This window comes from Corvus hawaiiensis, chromosome 13 (genome assembly GCF_020740725.1).
Source record: "Corvus hawaiiensis isolate bCorHaw1 chromosome 13, bCorHaw1.pri.cur, whole genome shotgun sequence".
NCBI lineage: Eukaryota > Metazoa > Chordata > Aves > Passeriformes > Corvidae > Corvus > Corvus hawaiiensis.
The window spans coordinates 13,963,684-13,977,632 of NC_063225.1; positions in this window are offsets into that span (position 1 = coordinate 13,963,684).

Below are 13,949 nucleotides of genomic sequence, written 5' to 3' on the forward strand. Positions count from 1 at the left end.
AGCTGGATCATACAAAGGTTTTTAATGCAGAGGCTCAGGAGAGCAACTTCAGCTATCTCCCCCTTCTTTCACCTAACAGATTGTGACTAGACAGTCCTAGGAAAGGATTTTTTTCCATATTGTAATCATTAATAAGGCTGAAATATAACAGTGCCACAAACTGTAATCTCATTGCTCCTCTAAATTGACTCTGTTCATTAGTTTGCCCTTACCAGACTATCCTCTAAAAAGCCCTAAGATTTTCATCATGCAATTACTAGAAATGTCCCAATATTTTTAACAAGCAACTTTACTAAAATTACTCCAACTAGGTTGTGGAACTGGCTTAACAATACTGAACAGCATTTTATGAGTGGCAAGTTTGTTATTTTGGGGTCCAAACTGGGTATTCTACAGTTAGGGGTGAAGTATGCAAGTAGATCAGAGCTAATGACAGCAACTTTCTTCTGGCAAAGCAGCATTTCCCGTTTCCTGTTGATTTCCAGATGGGCCGGCTGATGGGTGGTATGGCCATTCCTTGTGTGGTTGAACTCGGTGGAAGCAGCTACTTCCTATGGATACCTCTTTTCAGCTTTTGTAACCCTCAGCTCTCAGCCACACACTAGCCCTCCTACACAGTATTCATCCATGTGCTGAATTTTCTTGGCCATAAGTGCCGTGGATTACTTATCCCTGTTTTTCTTCAAGTAATTACTTTTGCATGCTAATGTGTGAACAGTGTGCATATTCTAGTGTTCTGTTTGGAAACAGTGAATTTTCAGAGCACTATTAATGTGGGTTGACATTTTTGTAGCCTGTTTGCTATACCGCAGGCTATTTTAGTAGTCTCCTTGCTGCCATCCTAGATTTCTTTACCTTATTCCTTCACCTAGATATCCAGCCTCTTTACTTGCCATGCTAGAGCAAAGCTGTTCAAATGGCACTTACTTGTTTAGATGGTAGAGGATAACCAAGATGAGGCCTTTCACAGTGCCAAGGTCGTAGAGTCAGTTGTAGGCCAAAAAAGCTGTAATCATTGCACCATGGGCCACACTTAAATGGGCTTTTCTCATTTACTCAGTGCACTTAGTCCCTGCTTGAGATTGCAGCGTTCATATAATGTGGGACTGAAAAATAACTCTGCAAGGCATACATTGCTCATACTTATATCTTTTGCCCCACTCTCTCCCCCTTTTTTTTTTTTTCTGGCACAGGCCATACACTTTGGAGTCCAACCTTTCAGTAGAAAATTCATGAAAGTATATAGAGTTAATAAGGCATCCATGAAGTAAGAACATTCTTGGTTTCCAGGTTTGGAATGATCCTTGAAAGACCTTGTTTATTTCCCAGCAGACTTGTATATCTTCTGCATGTATGCAGAACAATTACATGTCAAGGAAATTGCTCTGTTGTGGCCTTGTTACTTAAGGGATCTTATTGTTTATTCCACCTTATGCAAAGATGCCTTTCCAATTCAGTAGATCTTGAAAGATCATTGGGAGGAATAACATCAAAGCATACCTTGCATAGCAGTGGAGACCCTTGTCTTTGAGATATACTTTGCATCTCCTAAGAAGTGTCAGCTCTGCTCTTCACAAGAACACAGGTAATTTCTTATTTGACCTCCTGTAAACAACACGTCACCCCAACAGGCCCTTTCTGCCCTCACAAAATACAGAAAGGCCCTGCCAGCCAGGCCACAGCAATGGTCCCTGGGCAGATCTGACTGCTGGAGCCCTGTTCCTGGCAAGGCCCAGCAGACACCTACATGTTCACTACACACATGGCCTGGAAGCCCCTCCATCTTTCTGATTTCACAGTAGACCAGTGCTGTGACTTTGTGAACAGTGTGAATGGGAATTATAAAGCAACAAATAACTCTCTCAGCGGCAGGGTTTAGGAACCTGCTCGACCTGTCAGGGAAAGCTGTGGTTTCTGGCCCACCTTAGTAGCCCTCAGATGGGCAGCAGCCCAGCCCCAGCCTGAAGTGCAGCCTGCACACCAGAGGCATATGCATTCACAGCTTTTAAGTTTGGGGGTAATGTTGAGCTTTCAACACAGTGTGCAAACTTCCACTGCTCTTATTAATTGCTTCTTCTTAAGTTTCCATATTTTATTTTATTACGTTAAAATTTCTATAGGACAGTATGTTTTTTAAGCCCTTGTGGATTTTTACATATTTAAACCCCTATGGATTACATACAATACAGTGATACAGCATTTGTCAAGGTACAGGTCTAGTAGTGTATTCCTAAAATCTGCCATGAGATCCATATGTTTTCATGAAGTATATATATGGGTAAACATAACAGCATATTTAGTCATATCTTGTCTCACCTGATAAAAACCCTCAACTTTAAATAAAAAATGGTGTTTATTTGAAAGTGATGCAAATTTTCATGAAACCGCTTTATGCTTTCCCTGAGATTAAGTTGCAATATGCACTAAGTTTCACAGCAATATTTGTGATATTATAAACTAGTTGTTATACTCATGACATTATTAGCTGCAATTTATTAAACAAAGCACTAACAAATGGCAGTCACAATTTAGTCGGATGAAATTAACCTTACTATATATAAAAACAGTTCTTAAAAATGAATGTAGTGTCATATTTCACAGTTACCATGACCAACTCTCTTTACTCCTCCAAACTGGAAGGCAGACATGCAATCCAAACTAAGTAAGGGAAGATAAAACCTGTTCTCAAAGTAGCAACACAAAACACCTAAAAATACTGTTCCATATGAGCATATTTTCTCAGTTTGGAAAAAAATCTTCCTCTCTCCTCATAACACATGCAGAGGTCTCTGCACTTGTCGCTTACTGCACAGCTTTTCACTGGCTGCTATAAACTGAGGGAGGTAGTTTTGGCTGCTTTATCTCAAAAAAGCAATGGATTTAGTTGAAGTCTTTCCCACAAGGGCACCACCGTTCAGCTGCTTGGGCAGAGCTGCTGTGCAGGCCGTGAGAGGAGGGCAGGGCTACCAAGGGTTTGTGCTGCCACAGTGAGGGCACAAGGATGGGTAAGGGCTCTTGGTGCCACTGACGGTGAGGGTGTGAGTGGTGAGCCCACAGTGCTGGCCCACCACGTACTCCTGTGGGCCTGGGGACAAGGACCAGTGCCTGGCAGTGCCCCAGCATTGTGGCTGGGGACGTCTTCCAGCCAACTTGGCTTCTCTTCATGCACTGTGTCCAGACCTGGCTTAGGTGAACCTGCCTGTGACCCATCCTGTGTCCTGTCTGTGCTGGAGCGTCATCCACGCCCGGGATGCTGTGGTGTGGGGCTCACATGTGGGGTCTGATGCAGTGCCATGGGGCCAGGAGGCATGGGTGGAGAGGAACATAGCAAGGGGTCAGCACACCCTTTGCAGCCTGGCCCAACTAAAACAACCACTTTGCAGCTCTCCAGGCCCTTTAGTTGGCCTGGAGCACATGTGGCCTCGGGGGTGGCTGCTGTGACAGAGGTTCTGCCAGGCTGGATGCAGGTGGCTGATCTTTGTCTGGCAGCATGTGGGTGGTAGCCCCCAAAACCTGGGAGTGCTGTGTGGGTTGGCTACTGAGAGGGAGCTTAAAGTGGAATCTGCCTTTAGGTCAGTTTGTCTTGTTCCAAAGTAAGTGTGTGGGCTACAACCAGAGTGGTATTATAGCAGGGGAGAACAGCATGTGTTTGATAACACGTTTAAGAATACAAGAAAAGGGGGGTGTGTATAGAGTAACTGGAGTGCAGGACAGAAAGGTGGTGTTTGCTTCAGCTGGGGAATTCTTGATTTGGAAGTGCCACAGCTGCAGCAGTGTCCTGGGTCAGGCGGGCTGAGCAGGTGGCTGACACCTGAGCACTCACAGGGGCTCCAGGAGGTACACAGTGACAGCAGTGATCTGTTCCAGCATGTTCCAAAAAACCCAGTAGAACGTGTATTCTCTGCATACATTTTCTGAAAGCAAGACAAATCATCTTATATCTGGGTCTGCTTTAGCTTTTTGAAGGAATGTACTGAGTGGTTGAATGCCTTAATGGCAACTATGTGCAACCTGACAGCTGATATTTTCATGATGATACAAAGCTGTTAGACCTATTAAAAAGTCCAATAATCTAATCCCCTTAATAAGCTGTATTAAAATCATGTAAGTACATCATGCAAACATTGTAGTTGTTTTCCCTCTTTATAGCAATCTTACAGCTGTTGCTTTGCTGGGATTAATTTGTCTCTAAGGGGTTTCAACACTATCCTCCCCGGTGCATTATGAGAGCCTGTAATGTCATGTAATCGGGGCCATATTATTTTTGTCGAAATCTCTGGGAGTGATGTAAGAGGAAAAAGGAAACTAGCTAACTCCCAACAATTTGACCAAAGGTTAAATTAGTCTTGGCCTTCTCCCAGCCAGACCTGAAGCTTCTCAGTCAAACATTTGTTCTGCCCTGCTCAGAAATATGTGATGTCGTCTTGTCTTTTCTCCCTCCCATGTTTGTTTTGTTTTGCTTTGTTTTTCTTTACCGATGTCATGTTATCTTTAGTGGTATGCACTTATTTGTTGTGGAACACCTCACTGGGACAACAGATGTTACCTACTGGAAGGTCATACCTTTGGTTCATGATTCTTTTAGATGCTACGGTATGCTATGGGCATGAAGACTACATTTTAAGTGAGTCATATTACCCTGTGCAAGAAAACCTGTATTTATTGAGTGCAGTAGACGCACAATTTCAGTCCAATCCAGTCCAAATTGGGCCAAGCATGGCCCTTTGTAACACTCCAGAAGCTGTTTATCGGCTTGAAAGAAGCTAGAAAATCTTGCAGCAGCAGTGGTTGGTAGGTGGTATGAGAGTCTCCCTGCAGACTGTTCCAGCCCATGCACAGTCGAGAACCTCCTGGTAGTACCGAGTAACAAGCATCTGTCATGTGTGTGTTCTCATGTCCATTCCCATGTGCAATGATGGATTCTGGTTTGGTTTTTTTTTTCTTAGATATATGTGTACACATTTAAGGCAAAAGATGATGAGTTTTTTGAGGTTCTTTAGATTGTTAGGTAAGAATATTGATTGAATTGCAAAGGGCTGATATTGAAGTGTTCTGTTCTATGTGATGGGCTAGGAATGTCTGAAAAAATGAAAAAAATATTGGTCTGGCCTTTAAGAATTCTGGTTGCTTATCACCATTCTTTGGTGTGAGAATGGGATGGGCTGCCACAAGAAGAGATTTCTAACCAGAGTCAGCTGAATTGAGACTGTCATGACAAGAAAAAATTGTCTGGTGCACTGAATTATGAAAAACACTCTGAATGGGAATGAAGCAGGGGAATGAACAGGACACCAGGTATACTTGGGTATTAAGCCCTGGGGAGAGTTCAGAGATGTTCAACATTTTGCAAAAGTCCAAGTATTTCTTAATGCAGCTGACTTTGTCTTCTTGTGTATGCTTTCCTGCTCATGTCTAGTTATATATTTGAAAAACTGCCAGAAGTCCAAATGCCAGTAGGGGCCAATTCAGAGATACGTATTTTGGCTGCTTAAAGCATAAAATCTTAATAAAAAATGCTATTTATATTCATCAGAATAACAATTGTAGATTTTAAGTGATCAAACAATGATGGTTGTATAAAGAAAACTGATTAATAACTAAATAATTGTTATAGTTCTAATCCCATCAATCCCTTTGTTATGCTAATTAATATATTCTAGTGTTCTCTATTTCCACAGTGCTTTAAACAGCAAATAGTATGAAGTTGAACTCTGTTTAGATTGTGTTGTTTTTCTTTTAGTTAAAACATTTTCTCAATGATAGATTTGTATGGAAATCGCCCTCAACTGTTAGAGAAACATTAAGAATATAATTGAGGCTTGTGCATTTGGAATTTATACTAGGCTTAGATGTTTCCATCTAATTTGAGCTTCCGAATAAAGTCACAAGAATTTGTTAATAGTCATGTGCCCTTTCAGGTTATTTAGGAGAATCTTTCAATCCTTGCAAGTGAAGCTGCAATTAATTAGTGTTATGTATTGCTCTTTGCGAGTTCATGTACACTGTACATGAGCAAGGATAGTTCAAAGGTTAATTTTCTTTTCCCTTAGCTCTGCTGGGTGGACTGTGGTCACCCCATGGGAAGTAAGGGTTCAAAAGTGACCTTGTAGGTTATTCTTCTTGGGAAGAAACAAGTTGAGAGTCTGGTTGGGGAATGCTCTCCACCCTTGGGAAGAACACAGCTTGCATTGCATCACTTGTTTGCACTGGCTTGAGCATATATATTGTAGTTGTGAAGGCAGCTGAATTGTCTGTAGTAGTTGGTACCTTCTAGGAGGGTATTGCACTGTAATTGCACTGTAAAAAGAAAATACCAGGAGATTAGAGCAAGGAGCTACTGTGACTATATGCTGTTTGTTCAGTATTAGACAGCAAAAAAGAGTACCGAGACTAGTAATAATGGAGTAGAGGAAAATAACACACAGGCCTGCATAAATAACACTATGTAAATGCTTAGGTGCTTAAGGAACCAAAAAATTAAGTGGCAAGAGTTTAAGAAAAAGTGTATCAACATGAATTACCTGATCAGTTTACAAAATCATTAGCATTTAGGATGGTGATTGTCAAGAAATCAGAATGAACGTCTACTGGTTTGTGTTTTTCCTCTATATATGTTTTTATAAAATTGTAGGGTTTTTTTACTTAAAAGCATACGCTTTCTTTTTCATTTTTATTTTTTACATTCTCAAGTCATTAATGTACCTGTGTTACAGTGCAGTTATTTATTAGCACCTTAGTGTTTTCAGTCCTCAGGATTTAACAACAGTTAGTAAGAGGGTCTAATCAGGGTTCCCTGAGGGTGACCCAGCTCGTTGCATACATAGTTATGTAGCTTTGCCATCAGTTATCAATAGCTGTGAGTTCAAGACATACAGCATTGAATATAATTTGAATTAATCAGGGTAAGATTAAAATAAAATTCCCAAATTAGGAACCTGGACAAGATGAATCTTACTCTAAACTGATATGTCTGTGCTGGAGGTGCTGACACCTGCTTTGTGTGTCTGATCTCCCACTGCTGTCTTAAAGGATCCAGTCAACAGAGTCACCTCAGTGTAGAGCTCTCACCTGAAAGCCACTGCCTGTGCTGGCTGGATCTCAGTTAGGAATCTCAGGTAGGAGTCCATATCTAGACTCAGCTTTTCAAAGATTTTTAGTCAGGCAGCAATTAATTAATGTTAAGCACAGCCAGCCCTACCTGATCCCCTAATTGCTTCCTTGAGTTAATGCCTCACAGATACCCAAATACCTGTATATGCTATGTTTTTATAGGTGCTGAACACAGTCAGTTCCCAGTGAACTCAGCAGGGATGAACAGTGCTTAGGTCCTCTGCAAAATCACCTTCTGTTGTGGGTAGCAACTGTAAGAATGGGGAGAGAAAGAGAAAGAGAATGCAAGGGATTGAATTGTGTGCATCCGAATAAAAAAACTTGCAGCCTGAACACGTGTGTGGAAAAATAAATAAACAAAGAAATAAATAGATCACAGGTGTATCCAAGATGGAGCTTGCCATGTGGCTATGGAGAAGCAAGAAACAACACACCAAAACTGCAGGAGACTGATACAAGTGCTGAAAAGCTCATTTGTGTATGGTCAAGCCATGGTGAAAACTGATGGTACTGTTTATTAGCTGAGAGATTCTGCACTGAGTCTAAATATGTAGAAGTGAGTGGCTGGTATGGCTATGTGTAACAAGGAAAATCAGACCCCACTACATAAAGCCTTGAAAGATCATTCGTTCCAAAGAATTTCAAGGGCTTTCCTTGGCTCAGTTTGTCAGAAATATAAGTTCTACTTCTACAGATCTATAGATAAACGGAATTCCTCTGCAAGAGTCTCCTCATCTCTGTGTATGTGTTTGCATGTATTAATTTTTCCTTTGCAATAACATAAGTAATAAGCCAGTGCCAAGCAGGTCACTGTTCTCGGAGCCAGGAGATCTGTGCTTAGTCCTAGCCTTTGCAGCAGATTGTCCTCTGTAATCTTGGGACGAGTTACTCCATTTTTTTCCCAATCACCCCCTTGTCTCTAAATTAATAATAATAATAATTTTCTTCATAGATTTTCATTTTACTTTTAAAACTTTCAAGGCCTATACCAAATCTAGAATGTTTGTAGAGGACGGTGAGGCCATGGTTTTGATCAACTGCACACAAATAATCAACTTTTCCTTTTTTTGTGCCATGAAGGAGGATTGACAAAGATATTGCAAAAGAAAGCAAATATTGTTGTCCCTGCAGGCCATTGCAGCTGAAATAACTTGATTTTATTAGAACAGTTTCAAAATGGATGCTTACCTTGTAACTGGAATTCCCACAGTTCTTGTAACTTTGGTTTGTAGATCATCCAAAGCCTATTTATGCTGTAAATGTATTCCATAGGAAGTGATGATATCTACAGTCTCATGAAGAGAGGACAAGTTGCTTTCCAGGTCTGAAACTCTTGAAAACCCCTGACATAAATAAGCAGCTGAAGCAAATGCATGGGTTTGGACTTTATATGGATTCTGGAAATTCTGAATATTGTATGAGGTTTATGTAACTAGATGTCTTATATGCAGAGGAACGTATTTATTTAAATTTCTAAAATAATACCACTTAAAGGACAGTTGTAGAGGAGGAGCTGTGCAGGAGATGTGATCAAGCGCATGACTGGGAGTGGGGCATGAGGCTGTACGAGGTGTGCTAAGGACTGTGGGGAAAAGAGGAAGTGAAAACCCATTTAAACCTCCCACTCCCCATTCCTGTCTGTAAATTTTGTTCTCGTTTATCAATTTTTCTCTCTGCTCAGCAGCATCTACAGTTGCTCAGATACTAATTTGCCTGTGGTTGCAATGGGAGATAGTTTGCAACTCAAGCTAAAGTATTCAAGCATTCAATAACAGAGGTTTAATAACATTCAAAGCAGGGAAATACTTAAAAACCTAGCAAGTTTACTTTTATTTTTAAGGTTATAAAACATGTTTGAACAATGAGTTCTGAACATACAGTATGTTTGCTGCTGCTTAGTTGCCCAGTAAAAGTAGATTACAAAATTATTTGCTGTAAAGGTTGATAACTATAGCCGGGGAGAAGGTGTGTTGGGCTGGTGAGGATGGTTAAGATAGGCTCATGCAGATGTGATTGATGACTTACCAAACACTGGATGCTGTGCCTGAGTCCAGAAAACTCAGTGATGTTTGCTGCCTTGATTCTGCAGTCTGAATCACACAGGAACACAGTCTAATGAGAAGCTACTGCCTGGCCTTCCCAGTGTTTAATTGCAAAGCTGGAAAATACCAGCAGAGACTATGTGCACATTCAGGGCTTTGCCTCAGCCCAAACCTTCAGAGAGGCACCATTTACTCCACAAGAAGAGGAATTAAGAAGGGAGAAAAAAGTCCAATAGGAAGAATAAGTAAGAAAAGTTGCTTGTCCTCGAACTTTGTGTGAAACTAAGACAAACTGGAAGAAGCCCATCAGTTTGATTTCCTTTCTCAGGCAGAATCTGCTGGTGGCTCAACACAATGCTCTGTGCAACATGGTTTGTGCCGCTGAACACAACTTCCACAACCAATGCATGAAATTTACCTTTGTTCTTCTGTGCTTTGTCAGCAAAACAGCTGAGAACAGTATTTCCAGTGGCATTGGTTTGGTGACTGTATTACTACCCCAAAGAGACAAATGGTAAAACTGAGGAAAGTATGGGATTTTTTCCATTCAATTTTTCAAAATTCTAAAAGCATCATGAAATCTCTTGGCCAGCGCATAATCCTAGAGCTTTTAGAAACTTTCAGCAAAATGCCTCCACCCAGGCAAATTCTGCAGACTGTAGTATGAATTTTTCCTGAAAAGGAATGGGGCCCCACTCTTTTCATGTTTGAAACTGCATGCTAGAAGGTTAGCTGGTAATTAGTCTTCCCAGAGAGGACATTGTAAAAACAAATCATGGAGTCATTTGTTGCTGTTCTACCTAAGAACACAGTTACTTAAAAGAGCCTTTTTGCCAAAACCCTGAGAAAGAGCTCAGGATGCTTGATGTGATTTTACAACAGAAATCAACCAGCAACCCTGTCTTTTAGCATTGCACCAGCCCTTCTATAATACACATGCAGTTCACTACAGGGAAGAAAACAGGCTTGGTATTTTCATAGGAAAGAGCTACAAGGTGATTCTGAACACTGAGAAAGTTTCTGCAGTGATTTTTGTCATCGTAGTTTTTATGTCTCTATAGTGGAATATGAAATTAACAAAACATTTGTCTCAGAGACTTGACTATGAAATTGCTACAGATACAGGAGATATGTGCATTTTTCTGTGTTTTTTTGAAAGGCATTGGGCAGCTGAAGCTTACCATCATTTTCCCACTAGAGTGATCTGAAATACTGTCATCAGAAAGGTTCACAAAAGGGAATCGAATGGGATTTGTGGAGTGTCAGATGTTCCCTAAGGAAACTCCTGTAAGAGTCTGTTTTACCAGTGGTATTTCCTGGGCATTTTTCCCCATAAATGTATTTGTCCTTGGGAGGCAAATGCTGCAAGGGGAAGACTGCTGGAGAGGCTGGGCTGCAGCAAAGACAGAGTAGGAATTGCTCTGTGTTTTGCTGCAGTCTCAGTTACGGGAGTAGGTGGTTCTGTATATATTGGTGTGTTCAGAGACCTGGCCAATTTAGCAGTCCCCAGGAGCAGTGTAGCAATGGCTTCCTGTGGCTTAAGGTGTGCAGTGTGCACTGTGGAGAAACATGGGAGAAATTCTCAAGAAAGGGTCTTGATCCAGTTTAGTTTCATGCCAGGACAGAAGGGGCGTGGTACTCTCAGCAGCCTCCCATACACCAGGCATGGCACCCCTGTGGTAAGGCAACCCTGGGGCAATGCAGCATCGCAGTGTGGGAGCTTTTCTGGTACTGCTCAGGAGCTTCAGGCTACTCAGGAACAACAGACTGGTAGCTCTGTCAATGCCCATTTCTTTGGCAACAATATGTTTTTATCCTTGATTTCACAGGCAGATTGTATTTAAAATAGAATATATATGCACATGATGTTGGAGGGATAAGGCTGAAGAGTATTTGGTGACTTTTCTGGACTTCTTGGAATACTTGATTTGAGTAGAGTCTGGCTGCTTAGTCCCCACAGCTGTACAGCCTGGCATAAGGCATCTCACCAGCCAGCTCTGAGAGAGAGCCACAATCTTCTCTGGTGAATGAGCAAGCTGTGAGTTCTCACCTAGTGGTGTCAGATGCCACTAGGCATCCCTAGTGGGGACTGCTTTAGCCAAAATCCCTAATCTTCAACTTCTTGGTGGGAGCAAAGAGTGCCTTTCCCGTCAGCATCCTTCCCAGAAACCCGAGTGTTTGCGATGTTCAAAATTAAAAACTAAAAGGAGGCCTCTCTTGCCAGGTACTGACTGTGCTTTGAGATTAGATGTCAAGTGCTAAAGACTGTGGGAGAGGTTTTGGACCAATAGAAAACAGAAAACAGCAGAAATTTCTCAGGAGATCCTGCTCTATGCCCCATTTCTGTGGTATGGTGAGAGTACGGAGAGAGAGAGAGAGAAAAGCAGTGGATCATGAGCTGCAGCCCTTTTGCAATGGCAAACAGTAGAAACACATTTTCTTTTTGTTTGGCAGCAGGAGCGGGGTGCACACAAACTTCTTGCTAATTATGCTGCTATAGGAAATAGGAACTCAGCCAGGCATACACAGAGCAGAGAAAACCCCCCAAATTAAGTGAGTTAATATGAGCACCAGCCTCACCATGAGGAACCATAAGGGAGAAGGAGAGGGGCTAAGCAAGGTCACAAAAAATGATCAAATTCTGTGAGAGTGCATATACACAAGCGTATGAAGACTTCGACAAAAGCTAGTGGTGGATTGTTGAGAGGCCAATGCAGTTAAGTTCCTGCTCTGTTACACAGATAAATTGCCAAAGGAAACATTATCCAAACAGTTCCACTTCAAAGGCAAGACGACAAGCTTTGGGGAACTTGCAGTACTTTCAATCTGGCCAATAACCAAGTGTAAAGTGTAAAATATACATGTTTAGGAAGTAGGACACATGCCGTTCAAGACAGGCCTTTCCCATGCTCTCAGACCAGTGCAGCTTCATTTGATGTGCAAATGCATGATGTGTGATCTGTCCTGGCAATGTGCTGCCTGCCAGCAGCACAAACATTTCACAAGCACCCTTTTGGGTTACTCCAGCCTGCTGTGTGCACAGCCTCCTTGGCAATCTCTGCAGCTGGAGCTTTTCTTACAGTCTATTGCTGCTGTGGTTGCACAATCCAGGTTTATGTAGTGTGTCTCATCAAGAGACTCCAGGCAGTTCAAAACACCTTGAAAGCATCCTGGAATTGCAGGATTTGATGTTAGATACTAGGATTAAATGACAATGCACGGAATGGTTACAGCAATGCACCAGGGAACATACCAGTAATGTAGACTCAGTTGATCCTTAAGTCAAATTGTCCCAGCAGATGTTCCAGCCTTCCTGGGCATTGGTGACTTCAGAGTATTAGAAAGGCAAAGGCCTTCCTTTGTATTTATAAATGTATTCCTTCCTAATGTATTTATAAATTTCACATGAAATCAGGTAAAAAATTTGCTCCCTGGAGTGCACTGCAGGCACAGCCAAGAATACATGTGCTGTGCACAGTACAAGACAGCCTCTGTTATTTGATGCAACTCATCCTATAAACCCATGAAAAGTAACAGGGCAAATGCTCACCATAAAGAAGCAGTGGATTGCAGGTGCAGTCTCTCTTCAGTACTGCCTTGAGTAGATCTAAATTTATGATATCAGAAAAAAATATTTGTGGTCTTTATGGTGCAACTGAGCTCTAGAATAGGATGAGGCTGGCTTTTAGTGAGGGTTCAGGATGTAAACTCTGCTGGCAGAACTGTTTCAGAATCAACCATTCTTAGGAACCAGGGGCATGCAGATGTGCTTTTTCTCCCTCTAAGCTAAGGGGCTTAGGTAGGGACATTGTGCAACAGCTGTGGTGACTTACCCCAGTTGTACCAAGAGGCAAGTCAGCCTTGTGCCTCTACTCACTGTCTTTGGGATGGATTCTCAGTCCTGTGTGTATGTGCAGCCTCTAGGCCTAAGGTATAGATAACCAGGCACTTGGTGCTGAGCACTACCCAGGGTAGCAGCTGTTGCTACACAGAAAACTTAACCTGCTCTGCACCACTGCAATGCCTGAACTTGTGCTGTAGCCAGCTGTAATCATCTGTTACTTGTGTTAACCTTGAATTCCAGTGTGTCAGTTCCGGTCCTCTGAGAAAAATTAGGAAAGTGCTTATTGAAACCAGCATCCCAGCACTCTACACTGTGCTGGGTGGAAGAGGAAAGTGGGACCTTAAGCCTTAGTAGTAGCATATTCTAGCCACACTTCAGTAACGTGAGATTATATCACTATTCTCACTTTAGACTAATATATCCTTATAACTGGCCCAACTTCATGCTAGAGTTCCCCACTTGCTTCAGGAGTTCCTGAGCTTTCTGGCAGAGCCACACATGGTTCCCTGATACCTGTGCACTGTCAGTGGACACAGAAGATACAGTGAAGATACAGAAAGAATTATAGACTGTGTGTTTAACAAGGACGAGGGAGAAAGATGGGTTTTATGCAGCTGTAGTCTAATGTGCTGAGAGAAATCTGTTTGAATGGGTTGGGAATGCTGATGGCATCTAATAGCCACAGAGGCTTTTCCTGCTTCCTGATAGATATAGCACTGTGAATATCAGTCATTGTGGTATGAAGTTGTTATGAGAAAAATAACTTCCTGTGTTGATGGACTTAGCATGCAGTAAATGGAGACGTATGGATGCAAATGTAAGGTGGTAAATGTAGCTCTCCAGAGCTCTAGGTGTAACCATGCAGAGTCATAAGTGAAAAGTACAGTGTATTGCTTGCCCCTCTAGCTCAACTGGTGCCCTGATTTCAGTGTTATTATGGCTCTCTTTTTCCA